This window comes from Crocuta crocuta, unplaced genomic scaffold, assembly GCF_008692635.1.
Source record: "Crocuta crocuta isolate KB4526 unplaced genomic scaffold, BGI_CrCroc_1.0 scaffold10, whole genome shotgun sequence".
NCBI lineage: Eukaryota > Metazoa > Chordata > Mammalia > Carnivora > Hyaenidae > Crocuta > Crocuta crocuta.
Genome location: NW_027527551.1, coordinates 463563 through 477435, shown reverse-complemented (window position 1 = coordinate 477435; position 13873 = coordinate 463563). Strand labels below are relative to the sequence as shown.

At 41.7% G+C, this 13873-nt stretch overlaps 1 long non-coding RNA gene across 1 annotated transcript; it reads left to right on the top strand.

Moving 5' to 3' along the window:
* Positions 1-2380: 2380 nt before the first annotated feature.
* Positions 2381-11568, top strand: LOC144235618 (uncharacterized). Its single transcript, XR_013336265.1, has 3 exons — positions 2381-2466; positions 2821-2949; positions 11477-11568. It is a non-coding gene; the product is annotated as an uncharacterized LOC144235618 (long non-coding RNA).
* Positions 11569-13873: the final 2305 nt, after the last annotated feature.

The window sequence follows — 13873 nt, the reverse complement described above, 5'->3', positions numbered from 1 at the left end:
ACAATCCATTTTCCACAGAGCATATAAAGAGGTCATTCAGAATGCAAAGTTCTTGAATGACATTTCTACTGAGGATACATGTGTCCCTGCCTACTTATATATGCCCTTATTTGATCTATATTCCCCCTCATTCTTTCCATCCAGCTCCCTAGCCTTCTTTCCAGTTCTCTTCTGTGCATGTCTTCCTTACCATAGGGTCTTTGTCCTTCAGCCTAGGAATCTTGACCGTATCTTCTTGTTTACTCTGATTCATGCTTTAGATCTTGACTCTCTCTTCCCCAGCACTTATCACAGAAGTATTTACCACAGTTAAATGAGCTGGTGGGAATGCATACTGGAGCAGCCTCTCTGGAATTTCCTCAAAAAATTAAAAATAGAACTACCCTGTGACCCAGCAATTGCACTACTATGAATTTATCTAAGGGATACAGATATGCTGTTTTGAAGGGACACATGCACCCTAATGTTTATAGCAGCACTATCAATAATAGCCCAAGTATGGAAAGAGCCCAAATCTCCATCAATGGATGAATGGATGAAGAAGATGTGGTATATATATAACATGGAATATTACTCAGCAATCAAAAAGAATGAAATCTTGCCATTTGCAACTATGTGGATGGAACTAGAGGGTATTATGCTAAGCTAAATTTGTCAGAGAAAGACAAATATCATATGACTTCACTCATATGAGGACTTTAAGATACAAGATGAATATAAAGGAAGGGAAGTAAAAATAATATAAAAAAAGGGGGAGACAAAAACATAAGAAACTCTTAAATATGGAAGACAAACAGAGGGTTACTGGAGGGGCATTAAGGAATCTACTCCTGAAATCAACTAACTTGGATGTAAATTTTAAAAATAAATTAAATTAAAAAAAATTTTAAGTATATGTTAAATGATATTGGAGCTTGAAGAGGGGTGCTCATAAGTGAGTCTTCTCTTTTCCCTGCCTGGGTTTAGAGCCAGTGGAGAGAGAAGATAAGGATGAAAAAAATTAGATGGAGATCAAAGTATCAGTTTTATGATCAATAGAGTTATTGAAACTGAGGTTTAGGTGTGCAGCAACATTGGTATCCCCAGCACGAAACCTCAAATCAGGCAACCTCACTTCCCTTAGTCTTTGCTCAACACACATGCCCATGGGACAAGCCCCTCACAGAGCTCGCCTCCAAGAAGAACAGAATATGGATCCAAGAGAGGAGAGGAGAACAAGGCCAGACTATGGCCCACCAAAATCCTCAAGAGTCTCTCCCAAACTCCCCATCCAGGGAGTGTGTGTATGTGTGTGTGTGCCACACCAGAATGAGGGGTGTGGCAAGAAGCCAAGTGTGCTGGGAAGGTCCTTCCTCATAGAAACCAGAGGAGTGGATGGGGTACCTGGGTGGTTCAGTCAGTTGAGCGTCTGACTCTTTTTTTTTTTTTTTTACAAATAGTTTATTGTCAAATTAGTTTCCACATAACACCCAGTGCTCATCCCCACAAGTGCCCTCCTCCATGCCCATCCCCCCTCCCCCCCACATCCATCAGTCCTCAGTTTTTGTCAGCATTCAAGAGTCTCTCATGGTTTGTCTCTCTCCCTTTCCCCCACCATTTCCCCCCTTCTTCTCTTCCTTGTTCCTCAGTTAAGTTCCTCCTAATCCTCCTATACGTGCAAACATAGGATATTTGTCCTTCCCTGCCTGACTTATTTCACTCAGCATAACACCTTCAAGGTCCATCCATGTTGCTACACATGGCCAGATTTCATTGTTTCTCATTGCCATGTAGTATTCCATGGTATAGATAAACCACATCTTCTTGATCCATTCGTCCGTGGGTGGACACTTAGGCTCTTTCCATGTTTTAGCTATTGTGGAGAGTGCTGCTATGAACATTGGGGTACATGTGCTCCTATGCCTCAGCATTTCTGTATCCCTTGGGTAAATTCCTAGCAGTGCTATTGCTGGGTCATAGGGGAGTTCTATTGTTAGTTTCCTGAGGAACCTCCACACTGTTTTCCAGAGGGGCTGTACCAGTTTGCATTCCCACCAACAGTGTAGGAGGGTGCCCGTTTCTCCACATCCTCACCAGCATCTAGAATTCTCTGATTTTGGCTCAGGTCATAATCCCAGGGTCATGGGATAGAGCCCCGCATCGGCTCCACACTGACCTTGGAGCCTGCTTAACGTTCTCTCCTCCTCTCCCCTTTTCCTCTATCCCCAGCTCTTGCACACACTCTCTTTAAAATAAAAGAAAAAAGAAGAAAGAAAGAAAAAGGAAGGAAGGAAGGAAGGAAGGAAGGAAGGAAGGAAGGGGAAGGAAGGAAAGAAGAAAGAAAGAAAGAAAGAAAGAAAGAAAAGAAAGAAGAAAAAAAAGACCAGAGGCATGGATAAGAAGCAATTTGCCCATCACAAGTCAGTAAGAGGTTGGACCTGACTGAAAGAATGAGTAAACAAATATGGACTACATATCTAAGAAGAGGTAGGCACAGTGCTGCATCCTGGAGATACAAAAATAAGTAAAGATATCTAACATTTATGGAACATATACCATATGCCTACCTCACTTTTAAGTGCTTTGTCTGTATTCATTTATTTAATTAATATTAAATGAATTAATGTGTATATATTTATAGCATAATTTAATTTCTTTAATCAATTTAATTTAACTTCATGTACTTATATATTATGTTTTATAATTATAGAATATATATTGAGTCTAAGAATAATTTAACATTTATTAATATTTGCAATGTATTGATAGGTTTAGGCCCCATAGCTGCTCTCTCAGGTAGGAACTGTTACTCCCCCATACCTTCATCTTTCTGCACCACAGGAAGGAGGCCTGACTGGTGTGATGGTGAGTTTTGAAGGTATTGTGCACCCCTGCCTCGGCCACTACTCTCTTCTTCTGCCTCTGGCTGCCCACAGAGAGGATGTATTCTCCTCTGCTCTGCCTTGTATGGTAAGCTCAGCAATATAGGCCGACAGCTTTGTGGACCTCATTTATTTTCTTAGTCAAAAAAAAAAAAAGAAAAAAAATGAACAGATTTATTCAAAATTTCAGAGTGTGCTCACAATGAGCAAAAATCTCACAGAGCATTAGTTGAGCATGATTCTGCAAGGTTAGGCCATGAATAAAAAATCAGCTCTTTCCTCTGCATTATTTAGATCTTTGGTAAACAACAGTACATCTAGTTTTGATAATTATACTTTGGGAAAAAATGTAGTGAATGTGCTTAACATTCTAAGAAAAGTGACAAAAATGATCATCCAATCAACAGGTTATGAATTACCACAAGAAAGTTTAAATTCAAGTTGTTAACTCATAGAAGCAAAGGCTAAGAGATTCTTTGATTGTCCCTTACAAGCAAGTGAAGTGTTTCGATAAGTAAGGTGGTCCCTATGTCCACAAGAAAAAATACACAGATGAGTTTGGTTTTAGAAATTTTAATTTTTAAAACTACAGAAAATTACAACCAATACAACAAAACCATATTCCTACCACTTCAAACTAGCAACAATTACCATTTTGTCTCATTTTGTTTCCATCCTTTAAAAAAAAGTCAGAGTGCATGACAGAAATCAGAATAATATCAAAGGGCTCACAGTAAAATAAAACAAAACAAACAAACAAAAATCTAGGTCCTCTACACCCAGATTCCTGATCTCTGTCCCCAAAGCAACCCTACTACAAATTTCTTGTATTTCCTTAAAAAGATACTCTATGCACATATAAACATATATATAAATGTATTCTCTTTTTTCCCCCCACAAATGGAAGCTCATGATGCTTTGCTTTTTCCAATTACTATATCTTGGAGACCATTGAGACAGGAGAGTTTAAGTCTAACATGAGAAAATACTTTTTAGCTGTTATCATGGTAAAATTCTGGAGTGAGACCCTAAAATTGATATTTGTTTCAACTTCTCTCAAGCCACTTCTGTCACCAAACAGGTTGAGGTTTGAACTTGTTCAAACCTGAGATTTGAAATGGAGATTAGTATGCAAGAATTGTATTAGGAAGTGCTCTTGGGATCAATACCTATGGAAAGGAATAGAAGGGGAAAAATAAAAAGCATTTCTGGGCAGAGAGAAAGTTTGGGCTGCAATGCAGTCTCAACAAAGGCCTCATGAACCCTTGGGGAGGTGACGCCGTAATGGCCCTTCCGAGTTATGCTGAGTCAGGAAGGCATCTAGGCTTTCACGCCTCCACTTCAGTCAGTCATGGGATACAGATGGCCCTGGGGACGTGTGACCTTGGGCTACACAATTTCTTCAGCCAAGATAATTTCCAGAGAAGACCGACAGCTAAGGGCTATATGCCAGTGGCACTCCAAAAGTATGAAGGCATAAGTTCTTTATCCCTGACAGGGGATCTAGACAAAGCATTGCAGTATCCATTACAAAAAAAAAAGTCCTTGTTTTTAGGACTATATGTTATAATATTTAGGACTGAAATTTCATGATATATACAGTTAACTTTCAAATGGTTCAGGGAAGTGTGTTTGTGGAAGGGTGAGGAAGGGAAAGAGATCAAACAAACTTACCAATGCTAACCATCAGTGAACCTAAGTAAAGGATGCATGGGTGTTCACAGTATTGTTCTTGTAATGTTCCTATGACGGGTGACAAGTAAGACATTGGAACTGGAACCCAAATGTTAGATGTTGTGACTTGATTGTTTTTTTTTTTAATTTTTTAAGTTTATTCATTTTTGAGAGAGAGAGAACGTGAGCAGGGGAGAGGCAGAGAGAGAGAGAGGGAGACACAGAATCTGAAGCAGGCTCCAGGCTCTGAACTGTCAGCACAGAGCCAGACGTGGGGCTCAAACTCACAAACTGTGAGATCATGACCTGAGCCGAAGTTGGAGGCTTAATTCACGAACCATGAGACCATGACCTGAGCTGAAACCAAGAATCAGACGCTTAACTAACTGAGCCACCCAGGTGCCCCGGTTATTATTATTTTTATAATCATTTACAATCACAGCATGTTAGAGTCCGGATGTGTTATCTTCTTTAAAAAATAAGAATGAATTGGGGCCACCTGGGTGGCTCAGTCGGTTAAGTGTCCTACTTTGGCTTGGGTCATGATCTCGCAGTTTGTGAGTTTGAGCCCCACATCGCGCTATGTGCTGACAGCCAGCTCGGAGCCTGGAGCCTGTTTCAGATTCTGTGTCTCCCTCTCTCTCTGACCCTCCCCTGCTCACGCTGTCTCTCTCTCTCTCAGAAATAAATTTAAAAAAAATAAGAAGAATGAATTTATAAGAAGTGCCTAATGGTAATGGATACTGCAATGATTTGTCTAGATCCCCTGTCAGAGAGATAAAGCCACTATAAAGAATATTAAACTAAAAAACAGAATGAGAGAGACCACAGGTAGAAAATAAGTTCAAACAGATAATAAGAGGATAGAAAAATATAGGTGTTCAGAGAAACAACAAAAACAAATGGTTCAGGGTATTAATTTTTTTGAAGGACCTGGCAAATTATTGGTACGCTAACACCGTATTTGAAAATTTTACCTTTTCACAGAGAGGAAATAATCTCCAAGGGAACAAGATGAAATTTTAAAATTTGGGTTGATTACTGGAAACACTCCCTGTCTGAGAGATAAATATTAAATTATGAAATGGTCTCCTCAGGGAAATTGTGAAAGTCATCATCCAAAATATTAAAAATTAAATCAGATAAAACATTAGGCAGGCCTAATGTAGGAAATGATCCTGGTCTGGTTTTGGGGAGACAGACTGGAAGGCTTATTGGGGCTTTTCTATTATTTATTTTAAAGATTCTGCCAAAAAAACAAAACCCATCTGCTCAGTTTCAGGCATACGCTGTGAAATTGTTATTCAGAGTTCCTGAAGAAACAAATGTGTTTAATTAGAGGTTGGAGGTAAGGTTTGGGTCCTATTTTGAGCATATTAAACTAGAGACCTGGACTGCACAGATCCCACACCGCCAAGCATCCTGCATAGTCAGTTGGCTTGACCACATGAAAAGAAAGAGCCAAATGCAATACAAAGTTCTACTTTAATAGCTGAGCGAGCACTTCATATTCCTACAAGGAGGGAGAGGGTCTCTGGCTGGATTGAAGAAGGTAGCTTGTGTTGAAGGCCTAGGTGAGGTATCATTTCTTTACCCCAAATAGGAGAGGCTTGGGTCTCTGGAAGTCACATGAATGAAAGAGACAAAGGTGTTAAGCCTCCCCCAGGTTCAGTAACCTAACATACACACACACACACACACACACAATGTGTGTGTATATAGGTTCAAACTTTAACATAAAATATACATACCCATTAATAAAACAGTCCAAACGAATAATCTGACTCTGAACTACAAAAGTAACTCTCTCTTGAGGCATGTAGGCAACAGAGATGGGTAAAGACTTTCAGGTGTGAGGAGAAGGAGGCAGTGTCCTCATCCCCATTTTTTCACAGACAAAACTAAATTATCTCAGAAATGCAAAAGTATTCGGTATGTATACATATGTTTACCTCCTTTAGAAGTGGGAAGCCTGCAGTTGAAAAGCCTTCATAGGCTTTGAAGATAGATGTTAAGGCATACTTGAAATTTTGATTTGAAAATTAAAAATACTATTACAAAAGAAGCCTTTTCCATAGTTAGAAAAGAACAAATGTTTTGATTGGAGAGGAAATACTTTAAAAGATAAATTCAGACAAAATCAACGGAAAGTAGTATTATGTGGAGAATGCCATTGTCTTAAACATGATATGGGAAAAAAAATTGAACCTTAGGAAAGAGGAGAGGTCTAGAAGAAATGTAAAAGAAAAATTTGTTGAAATGTAGGTGACAGAAACCTGAGAATTTTTCAGATACACCTTCAGCAAGTTATGCATGAAAGGGTACTACCCACTCATTGTTCATTCAACAGACATTTACTGTGTGTCTGTGTTTGTGCCAGGCACTGGGAGGTGTTGAGGATATAACAGGTGCAGTAGATAGCATTCCTTCAAGGATGGGGATGGCAATCATTAGCCAAGGAATCACACAAATAGCTAATTATAAACTGTGGGGAAAGCTGTGATGCAAAAGCAAAGGGCCAAAAAGAGCAGGTAACAGGGTGAGCTGATCTAGCCTGGTAAAGGGAAAGCTTCCTTCATATGGGGTATTTGTATTCTATGTCTTAGTCTGGGTCTCCCCAAAAGCAGACCTTACGATAAGGATTTGGGTACAAGTGACTTATTTAAGAGTTGGTTCCGGAAAGCTCTGTGAATCAGTAAGGAAGTGAGACAAGGGAAAGAAGGAAGGAAAATCATTAATGAGCAAGTTACCACTGTGGGTAACTAGGTTCAGTCCTAGTGGGGACTCTCTGGAGACTTTGTAGAACCTCCAGAAGAATGTCTTACTAAGGGGTGTGAGGCTGGAATGCTTATCCCCCAACTCCCATCCCTCCGTGGTTAAAGGGCACTCCAGGGGTGTCAAATTCTCACTTGTGGCCTCCCCTCAGGCAGAGAGACAAAGGAAGCTTATGTGAACATTATAGCCAGTGGTTCCCAAATCTTCAGAATCACCTGGAGGACTTGATAAAACCGATTGCAGAGGCCCACTCCAGAGTTTCTGATTCAGTAGGTCTGAGTGGGGTGGCAGAATGCATTTCAAACAGATCCCTAGGCGGTGCTGATACTATTGGTTCAGGGACTAAGGGAACCATCACTCTATACCAGCTATGGGACAAAGCTTCAACAGTATCCGTTACATTGGGCACCTGGGTGGCTCAGTTGGTTCAGCGTCTGATTTTGGCTCAGGTCATGATCTCACAGTTTGTGAGTTCAAGCCCCACAGTGTGGGATCTGGGCAGTCAAGGCCTCTAGTTTAATATGCTCAAAATAGGACCCAAACCTTACCTCCAACCTATAATGAAACACACTTGTTTCTTCAGTAACTCTGAATAACAATTTCACAGCATATGCCTGAAACTGAGCAGATGGGTTTTGTTTTTTGGCAGAATCTTTTTCTTAATGTTTTTTAAAATTTATTTTTGATGGAGAGAGAGAGAGAGAGAGAGAGAGAATGAGCAGGGGAGGTCAGAGAGAATGGGAGACACAGAATCTGAAGAGAGGCTCCAGGCTCTGAGCTAGCTGTCAGCACAGAGCCTGACATGGGGCTCAAACGCATGAACCGTGAGATCATGACCTGAGCCAAAGTTGGACGCTTAACCAACTGAGCCACCCAGGCACCCCTGGCAGAATCTTTAAAATAAATAATAGAAAAGCCCCAATAAGCCTTCCAGTCTGTCTCCCCAAACCCAGACCAGGATCATTTCCTACATTAGGTCTGCCTAATGTTTTATCTGACTTAGTGTTTAATATTTAATATTTAGGTTGCACCCCTAAAAAGAGATCTTTGAATGAGAACAGAAGGAGATTCAGGCAGAACCCCAAAGACTCCATCCAACAAATCATGGTTATGATGAACATAAGCCAGCAAATGGGTCTGAGAAGGAGCAAGGGAGGCCCGGGAAAATACAGTGTGACAGGAGACAGGGAAATGTCACAAGGATGAAGTGATTAAGAACTGCCAAGAAATCAAATATGGTGAGGGTTTAAAATGCCTTTCAAAGTTAGTGACATGAAGGTAATTAATGACCCCAACATGAGCCACGTTAGTGGGATGGGAAGCAGAAACAAAGATGAATTGATTCAATAGTAAGAGGTAATTCATGACTCCAACATGAGCTACTTCAGTGGGACAGAAGGCAGAAACAAGGATGAAATTGGTTCAATAGTAAGAGGGTGGTATGCAAATGGAGACTGTGAGTATAAATACATGCTTAAATGCTTTTGAGAAGTTTCGATAACTATGATGCGGGAGGACAGCAACTAAGGAGACAGTGAAGTCCAGGTGGACTTCATGACCTGTGTTCCATCCAGCCTTTCAAATGTTGGAGAGGACTTGAGCATATTTAAATAGTGACATGAAGCCCCCGGAGATGGATAATTGAGAACTTATGAATCCAGAATAGGGGGAAACAGAATTCAGGGCACAAGTGGATTAACTTTTGATAATAACATGATGTCCTTCTGCCTAATGGCAGCAAAGGAGGAGAAGGCACCTTGTGCAGAAGTAGGCAGGATTTAAGGCTTGGTAGTGTAGGTTAAAATGTGTCTACCCAGATGGCTTCAATGTTCAATGGGAAATAGGAGATGAAGTCATGGGAGAGGAAGGAGTGCATCTAGTTTGGAAGGGGCTAGGGTTGACTATTCAAAGGGTGTGGAGAAGATTGGAGAATGCTTTTCTTTTTCTTTTTTTTTTTTTTTTTAGATACTGGAAGGGTAAAAAACCTCATGGCTTGAATTCAAACTGATTTTCTCAAGTAGGCTGTTCTCTTGTGAAGATGAGGACAGTACCTATGTTCATTGATATGCTTATGGAAAGTTCAAAGAGCAGAGGCACCGTGCTACTAAATATGCACAGGGCTCTGAGAAACACATCAGTTCTTTTTTTTTTTTTAACGTTTATTTATTTTTGAGAGAGAGAGTGAGTGGGGGAGGGGCAGAGAGAGAGGGAGAGGATCTGAAGCGGGCTCTGTGCTGACAGCAGAGAGCCTGATGCAGGGCTCAGACTCACAAACCATGAGATCATCACCTGAGCCGAAGTTAGATGCTCAACGACTGAGACACCGAGGCTCCCCCACGTCAATATTTCTATGTGATGTTTATATTCTTGGTTCTAATGATCTCCTAGAGTTTACAGTTCTTGGACGCATGGATCTGAGATGTGCATCTGGGACCATCTGGCACACCACATTTCATTCTTTCATTTGTATCACAACTACTGAGCAGTTTCTGTGTGGTAGGCACTGCGCTAGGTGCGGGGGGCAGTGAACAAGGCAGACGGGGGCAGCTTGCCACGAGGACCTCCATTCATGTGGATGACAGCACTGATGGTGCCCAGACAGCCAGTCATCACAGTGCAATTGGAAGTTCCCTTCAAGGAGCTGACATTGTAATGGCAGAGGGGAAGTCTGGGTGGGATGGAGATAAGCAGACTCACAAATGAGATCATTTCAAATCTTGGTAAATTTTATGGAAGAAAAAAGGAGATGAGGAAATAGAAAGTTACTTGGGGACAAAGGTTACTATAAAGTGTGTGGCCTTTCTGAAGAGACAATGTTGGGGCTGAGAAAGATGGAGTCGTGGGCAAAGCCAGGGAGAAGGCTGGAGGCATGGGGGAACGGCAAGTGCTAAGACAGAAGAGTGAGGAGACTAACTGGGCACGGTGAGCAGGAAGTCAGCCAGGTAAGTTGGCAGGTCCTCTGCTGTCTCTTAAGCCATTGTGAGGAGTTTGGGTTTTATCATAAGTTTGATGGAAAACCCTTGAGGTTTCCAAGAGTTAAAAATTGTGATTTGCACATGTAAAGCATCACTCTAGCTACTGTGTAGGAAATGGAAAGGGCAAAGAGGCCACTTAGGAGGCTGCTGAGTAGATATTCCAAATGAGAAGATAGTGGCTGGGACGGGGATGGTGCTGGTGGAGATGCAGAGGAATGGATCGATTTGGGATCTATTTCAGAGACAGACTTGGCATTAAATTAGTCACGGGAGGAGGGGTAGTAAAGCAAGGTGAGAAATCAAGGCTGACACCTCATTTTAGGCTGAGCAAATGGACGGATACCAGTGTTGTTTACTGAGATAGAAAACACTGGAACAGAGGTAGATATGGGGGGGGGCAATTTCACATCGCATGTGCTCGTTTGAAATGCCTGTCACACATGGATCTCCAAGTCTGGAGCCCCAAGGACGGGTCTGGGCTGAACATATGGGAATCATCAGCCGAGAGGCAGTTTTGTAAGTCTCAAGGTAGGAGGAGATCAGCAGGAGAGAGAATGCATGTAGAGAAGACAGGAGGGCCCAGACAGGGTCCCACGCCTGCCGTGCTGAATTTAGACATGGGCTAGAGGAGAAAGAGGCAGCGAAGAAGACTGAAAAACAAAAAAAGATAGAGAGGTAGAAGGAAAACAAGGATCTGGCGATTTGCAAACGCCAGGAGGAGCGAGCGTTTTCAAAGAGAGCACCACGTGTTTTGCAACACAGAGAACATTAGTGACTGTAAGAAAGGTGGCAGGGCAGTGGTGGAAACAGACAAGTTTGGGGGTGAGTTAAAAAGTAATTTAGGGTTGAGGAAGTAGAGGTGTTGCATGTAGGAATCTCCACTGAGTGGTTTTGTGTTCGGGGGGACCACCAGCAGTGAATGGGTAGTGGAGGGATCCATGTGATCAAGATCTTTCTTTAAATGGAGATGCTGGAGTCTTCTTACAGGGCAATGGCAATGATCTGGAAGGAAAGGGAGAATTAGATGAAACAGGAAAAACTTCTGATGTGGGAACAGGGTGGATACCTCCAAAAGCACAGTCTGAAAGAGAGGATGGGATCCAAAAATAAAGAATTTATCTTTTACTGGGTGCAGGGACACGTTTTCCATTTGTTTATTCCATTTGTTTCTTAATTATTTGTTGAATGCAGTTCAAGGGAGAGAACAGATTTGCAGTGACACCTCCCAGGCACCAGATGGTGATGTTCAGCTGCAGCCAATTCTCTGTCACCTGAGCACCTTCTTAGGAGTAAGTAGACAAAAAACACTTTTGTCCTTCTAAGTAGGACTGGGTTGACCCTAAGGCAATTGGAACTGTAGGTGACTTTCTGGTTTGGCTCTTTTAGTCGAAGTGCAACTCCTGGATTGGAAACAATAGAAGGTTTATGCCTGTGATGAGGACACTAACACAAAGCACTAAAAGAGTAGGGATCATTTCAGAGAATGGGGGTTGGGAGTCAGTGGTTTACCTGCCACTGAAAATTGGGAGGAACCAGCTAAACACTAAATAACACTGAAATCAGGGAGGAGACGAGGGCATTCATTCACAGGGGAATTCTTGAGCAAGTCAGAGTTTCTGGTGTGTTGTAGGAATTGATGGCATGAAGGCAGCTGTGGGACTTGGCATCTTGGCTTGTGGCCTTGCCATGATCTGCGAATGGTGACTAGACTGACCCGGGCCAGCGGACCCCAGGAGCACCTCTGTGCTGGGGCAAATTGGCATCTGTGCTGTCACCACTGCTTCTCCCTTATGGGACCGGGAATCTCTGCCCTCGTTGTACTAAAATAATCTCTTCATCATATCCTTCCTTTCTTACATCTCGGCCCCAATCTGACCTCCCGGGACAGCATCCATTGAAAGCACAATAACCCAGCCAGCCACACCCCCTTGTTGGCTAATATTAAGTATTTCTTTAAATATGTTTAGGGACGACTGAGTGGCTCACTGGGTTAAGGGTCTGACTTTGGCTCAGGCCATGATCTCACGGTTTGTGAGTTCGAGTCCCACATCAGGCTCACTGCTGTCAGCACAGTGCCCACTTTGGATCCTCTGTCTCCCTCTTTCTCTGCCCTTCCCCCTCGCCTTCTCTCTCTCTCTCTCAGAAATAAACATTTAAAAAATAATAAATAAGTTTATGCACGATTTGCTCAGTCTTTCCACTTCTATAAGATGATCAGAGCCTTCAAATAACCTAATCCTATCCTTGGAAACTGGTGTGTATTTCTTGTGTCATGGCTAGGGCTGTTCCTATTCCCCCTGAATCTGGAATTATCCCAAAAAATCCCAGTGGCATCTTGGTTTAAACAAACTATTTCCCCTTTATAATTTCCATAGTCTTTATGCATGCTCCCATCTCCTTTGTTTTGAAGAAGTGTCTTTGCTCTTGTGGGGCACCTCCAAATTACCATACTAGTTCTTGTTTTCCTTTCACTGATAAACTTCCTTTCTTTTCCTCAGCTCGTTGAAACCTGTCTTCAGTCAGCTGTCGAATGATTTTTGCCAGTCTTTGTTTTCTTCAATCACTCTTTATTCTTCTGGACCTCTCTGCATCTTGATACACTGACCACCTTTTCCTTCTTGAAGTGGTTCCTTCTTTCTACCTTTCTTGCCCTTCCTCTCCCTTCCTTCCCTCTGATCCTTTCCTCTATTGCTTTAGATGACTCTTCTTCCAGCGTCTGCCTTTAGAGAGCACTTAGCCATGAGTCAGTCTCCTTTGGGGGTTGAACCATCTCTTCAGACTTGGCCCTGTGCTGATGATTTCTCCCTGTGATCTGAGCCTCTCACAAGATAAACAGGCTTATTTATCTAATGGCCCTCAAAATGTTTCCACTGGGATAGATGGCTCTCACCCCAAGTTCAATATTTCATTTTTATTTTATTTTATTTATTTTATTTTTATTTTTTAATAGTTTATTGCCAAGTTGGTTTCCTAATAACACCCAGTGCTCATCCCCACAAGTGCCCTCCTCCATGCCCGTCACCCCCTCAATATTTCATTTTTAAAACATCTCATCTTCCCCTTGCTCCCTGAAATCATCTTCTCCCTATTTCTGTTTCTCAGTTCAGTCACCCACTGTCCTTCCTGCCTGATCACCCAAACATAAAAACTTTGAAGCACTTATGACCTTTTTTTTTTTCAGACCTAGGATTTAGTCCCGGGTCTCTGGCCATGAGGTAACCCACAGTAAATAAGGATAACAATAAAAGCTCAGGATTATTGTGAGGAACATTTAAAATGCCCTGCAGAGTACTTAGAATATCAAAAATGCCCAACAGCTTTTTGATAAGATCTCTTTTGAAATTCCCTCCATCCCTCAACCCCTATTACTAACCTTATAAGCCAGAGACTTTTTCTTATATCTAAGTTATGAATGGATTCCAAACCAACCTTCTGGATTCTAGTCCCTAGCTCTTCCAATCCATCATGCATATTGTTATTGGATTAATCTTATTTGAACGTTGTTTTCATGATATTACCACCATGCACTGACTTAAAAAAAATTTTTTTTAATGTTTATTTTTGAGAGAGAGAAACAGAGCATGAGTG